An 8,149-nucleotide genomic window follows, 5' to 3' on the forward strand; every position below is an offset into this window, starting at 1 on the left:
AAATGCGTGACCGGAATAGACCTGCCGAAAAAGTGAGGTTAAGTTACTGACAACACCTTGTTATTATTCCACCATGACTTAAGAAGTTCTTAAAATAAAATGCTTCAAAAACTATAAGCGATAAATCGAAAATTTTGAAAATTGTGAAATGTGGAGTTACAGACTTTGACTTACTTGCCATTTCGTTATTTTGTAATGTACACTTTTCTTACCTACTACATATCGATGGCTGAGTGGAAGATCGACCTATCTCGGCAGCCAGTTCGAAAACGCTCTATCTCAAAAAACTTTTCAAGAACGCCCTATTTCAGAATTTAATTGAAAAACACCCTATCTTAAAATTCGGTTAAAAAACGCCCTATGTCACTTCAAAATGTATTGAAAATATGCTGATANATATGAAGTATACACATAAGTGCTGCCCATTAAATTTCAAGTCAGAATAAGGTGGGCTTCAAAAGTTATGACATAATTAATTTTTCCCCTCTTAAAAATTACATAAAAAATTCACTTGTTTTCATTATTTTTTTAAATTTAAACACCTATAATTCAAAACTTATGATCCAAATTTTTTTTGAGGCTTCAAGTATACGTCAGTGAATTATATCCAAAAGCAACCAGCTTGATATAGTTTCCAACAGTGAAAATAAAGCTAAATAACACCAAGGTTACCTGTTTTTTAGATTTGCCCATATGCTTTTTCGAGCTGAACTATCTAATACGTAATAAGGAATACAAAATTTCTTCTCTGAAATCCAAGTTATACAATCCTGTATAAAAACAAATAACTTTTCCGTCTGCAACCCGGATTTATCGATTATTTTTGGTAAATAGAGAAGAAACGTCAGAAACAAAAGATAAACAGCAATGAACGCCGCTAAGAAAACCCGTATGATTGATTTCTTTTTATTTTAAAATGTGAAAATCGATCTAATATGCATGGTTAAATATCGTTTCGCTTCCCGAATCGCCCGGTAAGGCTTCATTGTTGCAATATTTTGTGATGCTTGTTTCAAAAGTCGTTTTCTTTTCTGACTTCAATAAATCTAAAAACTGGGTATATGGGGAACTAAATAGTTCGGAAATATAAATCAGCTAGCATGGAGAAACCTGCTGAATCATACGAAAAAGGCCGAATTCTAGTGAAAGCTTCTATTGAAGAGCGAGACCAGGATATTTGGCAATGCTTTGGGGAAATCGCCAACGGCTCTGACATTGATTACAGTTTTTGTAGTGATGTGGATAGCCAAACGATGGAAAAATGGAGAAATATTTACAGCTACCCCCTATACCCAGACAAGAAGATCATTTAATTTGGTGGAATCTCGACTCCTGCGCCCCTCGGCAGACAATGACAAACGTCCGAGTGTATGTATTTCTGCCTTGAAAACAGCTTCTCATAAAAATACAATCACCTTTCGGAGTCGGTTTAAAACTGCAGGTACCTCCCCTTATGTGATAACATCAATGCGCACGCCACAAATCGGAGGAGAAGCCCGGCCAAACATTAACAAATGTGTAAGCACCAATCTATTATAATTATAGTCGCAATGAATTTCCAAATTTGTTTACACTGGCAATGTAGTATCTCCGCGAACCTCTTTCCTCAATGAACTCATAAAGAATGTTTAGTGCATCGGGTAGCATTTATGTTGAAAATAGAAAAGGGTTCTTGATCGGCAATGCGGAAATAATTCTTTTCACATTGAAAAATATGTACATGTACATACTATTAAATTTGATTATAACATTAAAAAAAACTGAACTAGATTTTTAAATAGAATCTTCTTTTAGCCAGTATCCGGCCGGATGTCGGATAACAGAAAAAAGGCCGAATAAGCCGTATTCCGGATGTCTACCTATCATCCTTAGCTTCCGAAATATATTTTATTAAAAGGTGCTGCAAGGCTGTGTCAAATGCGCATGCAAAGTGGCAATAAGCGATAAAACAATAACTATCGATAGTATTGAAAACTTTCAGACCACTAGTATGTATATCGCACAGGTCCCGCAACAGTATTTTTCTGTAACGTAACAGTCCGATTATTTTTTGCAAATATTGACCTCAAAATTAATTTTATCAGTTCAATAAATACGTAGTTCTTGATTTATATAAGGAGAGCAGACTTTTTTGATAATGTAAATCAGCTTAAAAAAGTACTTCCAAAAATTGTAATGTAACACTCTGCTGTTGAAACATTTATAACTCCTAAACAACAGGAGGTACAACATATATTAGGTGTATGTTAAATATTGCCACATATGCTTTCACATGCAAAAAGAAAAACTATCCGAAAGTTGTATTCTAGCAAGTTTCAGTGGTATTTGAAAAGCACTATGAGCCAAAACGTATTGTAACAGTACGCGTTTTGGGCCATATGATAATTTTCTTTAATTTATAGAGTCGAAACAATCAGTAGGAATCGGAATATATTTTAATATTTATAATAAAATCCTACAACGAAGGAGCAATTACATTGTACAAAAAAAAAAAAACAAGTTATGGTTCTGATATTTCGGGCCCCTTAAGAGGCCCAGCCCCGTGGGGATTCACCCCTTTCCTGCCTTCCTCTCGACGGGCCTGTCTATAAGTCACTCATCATGCCCGTGCTGGTATATGGCGCAGAAGCATGGACAATGACAACATCCGATGAGGCGGCACTTGGAGGATTGAAGAGAAAGATTTTTCGGAAGATTTACGGGCATTTACGCGTTGGTGGCGGCGAGTACCGCAGATGGTGGACGCAACGCTTTTTCGGCAATTAGGGTGTTGTGCAGCAATTTAATGTGGTTAAAATTATTTTAGCACTTTAGAAATGGATAGAAAAATATTGCAGTCCACTCCAACATCTCATGTTTAACTGAAATATAATTCGTCACTAGACACGAATAAAGGCGCGAACTCAAAAGTTGACCGCGAAAAAAGACGCATAAAAAACTTCCGCGAAGAAAGGCGAATTCATACAAGGTGGTGTTGTAAAATCAGCTGATATATTTGCCTGAAATGTATTTTGTTTTTGCTTTTACTGATTTGACAGCACAGCCATCAAAGCAAAAACAAAATTCATGTCAACGTTGGGGCGAATTGAGATTTGACACAACATCCGCAATACAAAATACATATGGTTCTTGACCATGATGCAATAATGAAAGGTGTTGTACGTTGTGACAGCTCGAAATCGAACTACCTTAGGTCAATATTGTATTTTGGAAGTACAAGAAAAACGGGAAGAAAAAAAGCCCTTTAGTTGAAAAAGTACTAAATTGTATGCCTTCTCAACAGCGTTCCGATTATCTGAATAGGTATACATATGGCTTGGTAGTCTCATAAAGTTGTAGATAATTAAAATAATATAATAAGGCGTGTTTTTATTCACAGGAATATGATAATATGCTTAAAATTTTTGAGCTGATGAATACCCAGCTAGAACAGTATGGCATATATAACTCCTTATATAAGCCGCATCACTAAGAAAATTATCCCTTGTGAATTTGAAATGTTTCCCTTATATTGTACAGGCCAAATAGATGAATTAATTTACGTGTGATCTTTTGTCCCCCGCTTTCATATGGGCTTCTTGTGCGCATATATCAGGTTTCATAGCTGTTGACCATACCAATAATGCCTCATGCTCAGTTTTACTAGATCAATTCGTGTTCTCGAGAAAAAAAATGTCACGATTCAAAACTCTGAGTATAGCGGCCAAATTCTTTTCTAAAAATTTTGAAAATTCTTCGTTTTTTGGCCTATATTTNAATAAATGGTTCATTAGGTTTTGAAATAACAAAGAGCTGGTTCCAACTTACTTCAAAATATCTGCAGGATGATGCACACAATCAAATTCGGCCGCAGCTGCAGTTCACCAGAGAATGCTGCAAATGGAATGGTTCATCAATGAAGTCAAAATAATATGTTGTAACTTACGTGTATTAGCTCTTAATTACAATACCAGCACAGGTCGGCCAGGAAAACACTAAGGAAATTACCTAATAAATGCAAAATTATAATTAATTTGTAAAATAATTCGGTTTTATTACAATACTTACCAAATTTCAAGCAATTAGAAAACAAATGTCAGCGAATAAGAACAAAACGAACAACGAAAATGGAATCAATGTAGCTTGTTTAGAATTTTTTTCTAATATTTTGGGAAATGTTCAGTGAAATTAGCAAAGAAACAACACAGTTTCTCCTAACGTAGTTCAAGATGGCGGATTAGAGCGAGAAGTTGCCTACGTATAACACCTTTCATTATTGCATCATGGTTCTTGTTGTTGTAATCTAAATTCGCCAAGTACACCACATTGTATAGCAGGGATAGAAAAGTGGTCCAGGTGGACCCCCAGGGGTCACGGAAGACTCGACGGGGTCCACGGTGACGTGAACAAAATATGGGGGTCCATGAGATGTAAATGGGGTCCACGAAAATGTATCTTATTTCGATGTAAAGAACCAAATTGGTTGCTTGTTAACCTCTTTATTTAACTTTAATTTTTTGAGTGTTGTATAGTGCTCTTGGCGCACTGCTGCACTTACCGTCACTTTGTGTTTTCACGTAGGGAAGCCTTAAAGGCCACCTGCAGACTAAAAAGAACCGGATGCTGGTATGAAAATAAGTGGGGCGGAGATTTAAACACTTGTGTATTTTCAATGCTACAGGATAGTACGCCACCATTACCTTTACCTGAGAATTGCAATACCCAAAGCCATGGACTAAGTGGTGGAACATAGGTGGAGGGAAAGGAGTTTACGTTACTGCAGTGACAACCAAGCTGCACTTAAGGCATTGACCAGCCCTCTACTAAGTTCTTTCAAACTAGTTCGGCACTGCAAGTCTCAACTAAAATATGATGGTGAACATAACGAGGTTGTTTTACTCTGGGTGCCAGGTCACTATGGAGTACCTGGTTATGAGACATCTGATCCTTTGACCAGAGTTGGCTCAGACTAGGCATTCCTCAGTTCGCAACCAGTTTAAGCAGTCCCACCTTCGGTAATAGAAGCCACCATCAGAAACTGGGTGAATACTTCGCTCAGAAATGACTGAGAGGCATCGAGGGGATGCAGGTGGGCAAAACTCATGTTGCCTTCAATCTCACAAGGTATATCTAATTTTTTGCTCTAACTGAGCAGACGACACTGCAGACAACTTGCTGGACTGCTGACTGATCACTTCACGTGGCACAAACACGTAACTGTGATAGGCGTAAAAGACATCCTGCCTTGAAGAGAATGAAACGGTGGAACACTTTTTGCGCTTGCTTGGTTGTTTGTCATCGATTTTTCTAGGCTCGTTCTTTTCTCTATTGTAAGTTTCTGAATTCAAAGTTTGGCGTAAAAAGCTTTGCCGTTTTGATGTTTTAAGTCTTGTGTTTTAAAAATGTGATAAATATTTTTCGGCTCACTTTAAAACTCGGAGCGATAAAAATAAAAAAGATTCCATTAACACAAATAAACTATTTTACATATGCTCCACGTACAAAGTCATGAAAGGGCCGATNGTGGAACATAGGTGGAGGGAAAGGAGTTTACGTTACTGCAGTGACAACCAAGCTGCACTTAAGGCATTGACCAGCCCTCTACTAAGTTCTTTCAAACTAGTTCGGCACNGTTGCTTGTTAACCTCTTTATTTAACTTTAATTTTTTGAGTGTTGTATAGTGCTCTTGGCGCACTGCTGCACTTACCGTCACTTTGTGTTTTCACGTAGGGAAGCCTTAAAGGCCACCTGCAGACTAAAAAGAACCGGATGCTGGTATGAAAATAAGTGGGGCGCGGCGAAAATTTGCTAGCGGCAGAGATTTAAACACTTGTGTATTTTCAATGCTACAGGATAGTACGCCACCATTACCTTTACCTGAGAATTGCAATACCCAAAGCCATGGACTAAGTGGTGGAACATAGGTGGAGGGAAAGGAGTTTACGTTACTGCAGTGACAACCAAGCTGCACTTAAGGCATTGACCAGCCCTCTACTAAGTTCTTTCAAACTAGTTCGGCACTGCAAGTCTCAACTAAAATATGATGGTGAACATAACGAGGTTGTTTTACTCTGGGTGCCAGGTCACTATGGAGTACCTGGTTATGAGACATCTGATCCTTTGACCAGAGTTGGCTCAGACTAGGCATTCCTCAGTTCGCAACCAGTTTAAGCAGTCCCACCTTCGGTAATAGAAGCCACCATCAGAAACTGGGTGAATACTTCGCTCAGAAATGACTGAGAGGCATCGAGGGGATGCAGGTGGGCAAAACTCATGTTGCCTTCAATCTCACAAGGTATATCTAATTTTTTGCTCTAACTGAGCAGACGACACTGCAGACAACTTGCTGGACTGCTGACTGATCACTTCACGTGGCACAAACACGTAACTGTGATAGGCGTAAAAGACATCCTGCCTTGAAGAGAATGAAACGGTGGAACACTTTTTGCGCTTGCTTGGTTGTTTGTCATCGATTTTTCTAGGCTCGTTCTTTTCTCTATTGTAAGTTTCTGAATTCAAAGTTTGGCGTAAAAAGCTTTGCCGTTTTGATGTTTTAAGTCTTGTGTTTTAAAAATGTGATAAATATTTTTCGGCTCACTTTAAAACTCGGAGCGATAAAAATAAAAAAGATTCCATTAACACAAATAAACTATTTTACATATGCTCCACGTACAAAGTCATGAAAGGGCCGATCATTTGATGAGTTTATGATGAAGATAATGTAAATAACGCTAGCGCTCGCAGTGGTCTTAAAAAATATTACTCTTCTGAGCGAGAGAGAATTTTAATGTATTTACGGGCTCTATTTTTAAAACATACAAGTGTGTAATCACATTATTTTTATAAATAGAACACAAGAAAATATTTGAATTTTATTTTGGCCACTCTGAGTTTAGTTTTTAAATTCCCCCGCGATGCAAACTTACATTGTTAGATCTAATTTTCACATTTAATTTTTTTTACGAGCTTTGGGAATATTTAGAAATTTATCAGTAGGGGATCCACAAACCAGTAAATTTTTGAAAGGGGTCTATAAGAAAAAAAAGTTTTCTGTTGTATAGCCTCGCCTTGAAAGACTCGTAACATAATTGACGGCGAAGGAAGACGCGTAATCTTATTTTCGCAGTCAACTATGTTTTCGGTCGTAACAGAATGTAACAGTGCTGCCGCTGTCATTTCAATTGAAGTTTTTCACTTTGCAAGCCTTCACTTCGTCACTCCATTTTAGTCGTTTTACTTCACTTTCCACAATTTTGATTTATCTCCAAAATAAATAAAAATTTCTTTGAAATATATGATTTATTTAACCAAAATCAGCTATCTTTTGCTAAAATTCTTGTTAAATAGTAAGTATGGCAAAGTAACTTTTCGCGAAAAGCTACTAAAAATACGCGTAATAAATCTTCGGTCTGGCATCGGTTATTTGGAAGAAGTCATTTTGATTTTCATTTTCACATGTATAGTTATATAATTATTTACTAAGTATTTGTTGAAAATAACAATTATATTTTAGTTTTCATACATCTTAAATTTTACAAAAAAATTAAACATTTAAGTGAATCTCGTGATGACGCTGTTGCTGTGTATCTAGTGATGACTTTGTTGAACTGATAATCGATTAATTCTAGTTTAGAGCTAATATCATCANTTATTTGGAAGAAGTCATTTTGATTTTCATTTTCACATGTATAGTTATATAATTATTTACTAAGTATTTGTTGAAAATAACAATTATATTTTAGTTTTCATACATCTTAAATTTTACAAAAAAATTAAACATTTAAGTGAATCTCGTGATGACGCTGTTGCTGTGTATCTAGTGATGACTTTGTTGAACTGATAATCGATTAATTCTAGTTTAGAGCTAATATCATCAGTGAACTGTTGTAATTTTTGAGTTTCTTCCCTCAACGTTCGATATTCCAGCACAAAATTTTCACAGCAACACAATAAATTATAAATTAATAAAGGTTAAAGATTACTTTTATTGTGATACAAAAATAATCGATTAACCAATCAGGTGATAAATTACCTAATCGAAAAACCCCACACCTCTAATTGTGCTCACTTTTCCTTCCGAGTCACTCCGAAACACTTCAGTTTTAGTGTGTTGTCACTTCCCTCGAAAATTAGCAAACGGCAGCACTGGTATGTAAATTCCCCATAGAT

At 36.5% G+C, this 8,149-nt stretch overlaps 1 long non-coding RNA gene across 1 annotated transcript; it reads right to left on the reverse strand.

Moving 5' to 3' along the window:
- Nucleotides 1-3,763: 3,763 nt before the first annotated feature.
- LOC108367699 (uncharacterized) lies at nt 3,764-4,090 on the reverse strand. The gene is made up of 3 exons (XR_001848282.1): nt 4,048-4,090; nt 3,926-3,987; nt 3,764-3,873 (listed from the first exon to the last, which is right to left on the reverse strand). It is a non-coding gene; the product is annotated as an uncharacterized LOC108367699 (long non-coding RNA).
- Between the last annotated feature and the right edge of the window lie 4,059 nt (nt 4,091-8,149).

Source organism: Rhagoletis zephyria, unplaced genomic scaffold (genome assembly GCF_001687245.7).
Source record: "Rhagoletis zephyria isolate East Lansing unplaced genomic scaffold, Rhagoletis_zephyria_1.1 Rzeph_scaffold_02779, whole genome shotgun sequence".
Taxonomy (NCBI): Eukaryota; Metazoa; Arthropoda; class Insecta; order Diptera; family Tephritidae; genus Rhagoletis; species Rhagoletis zephyria.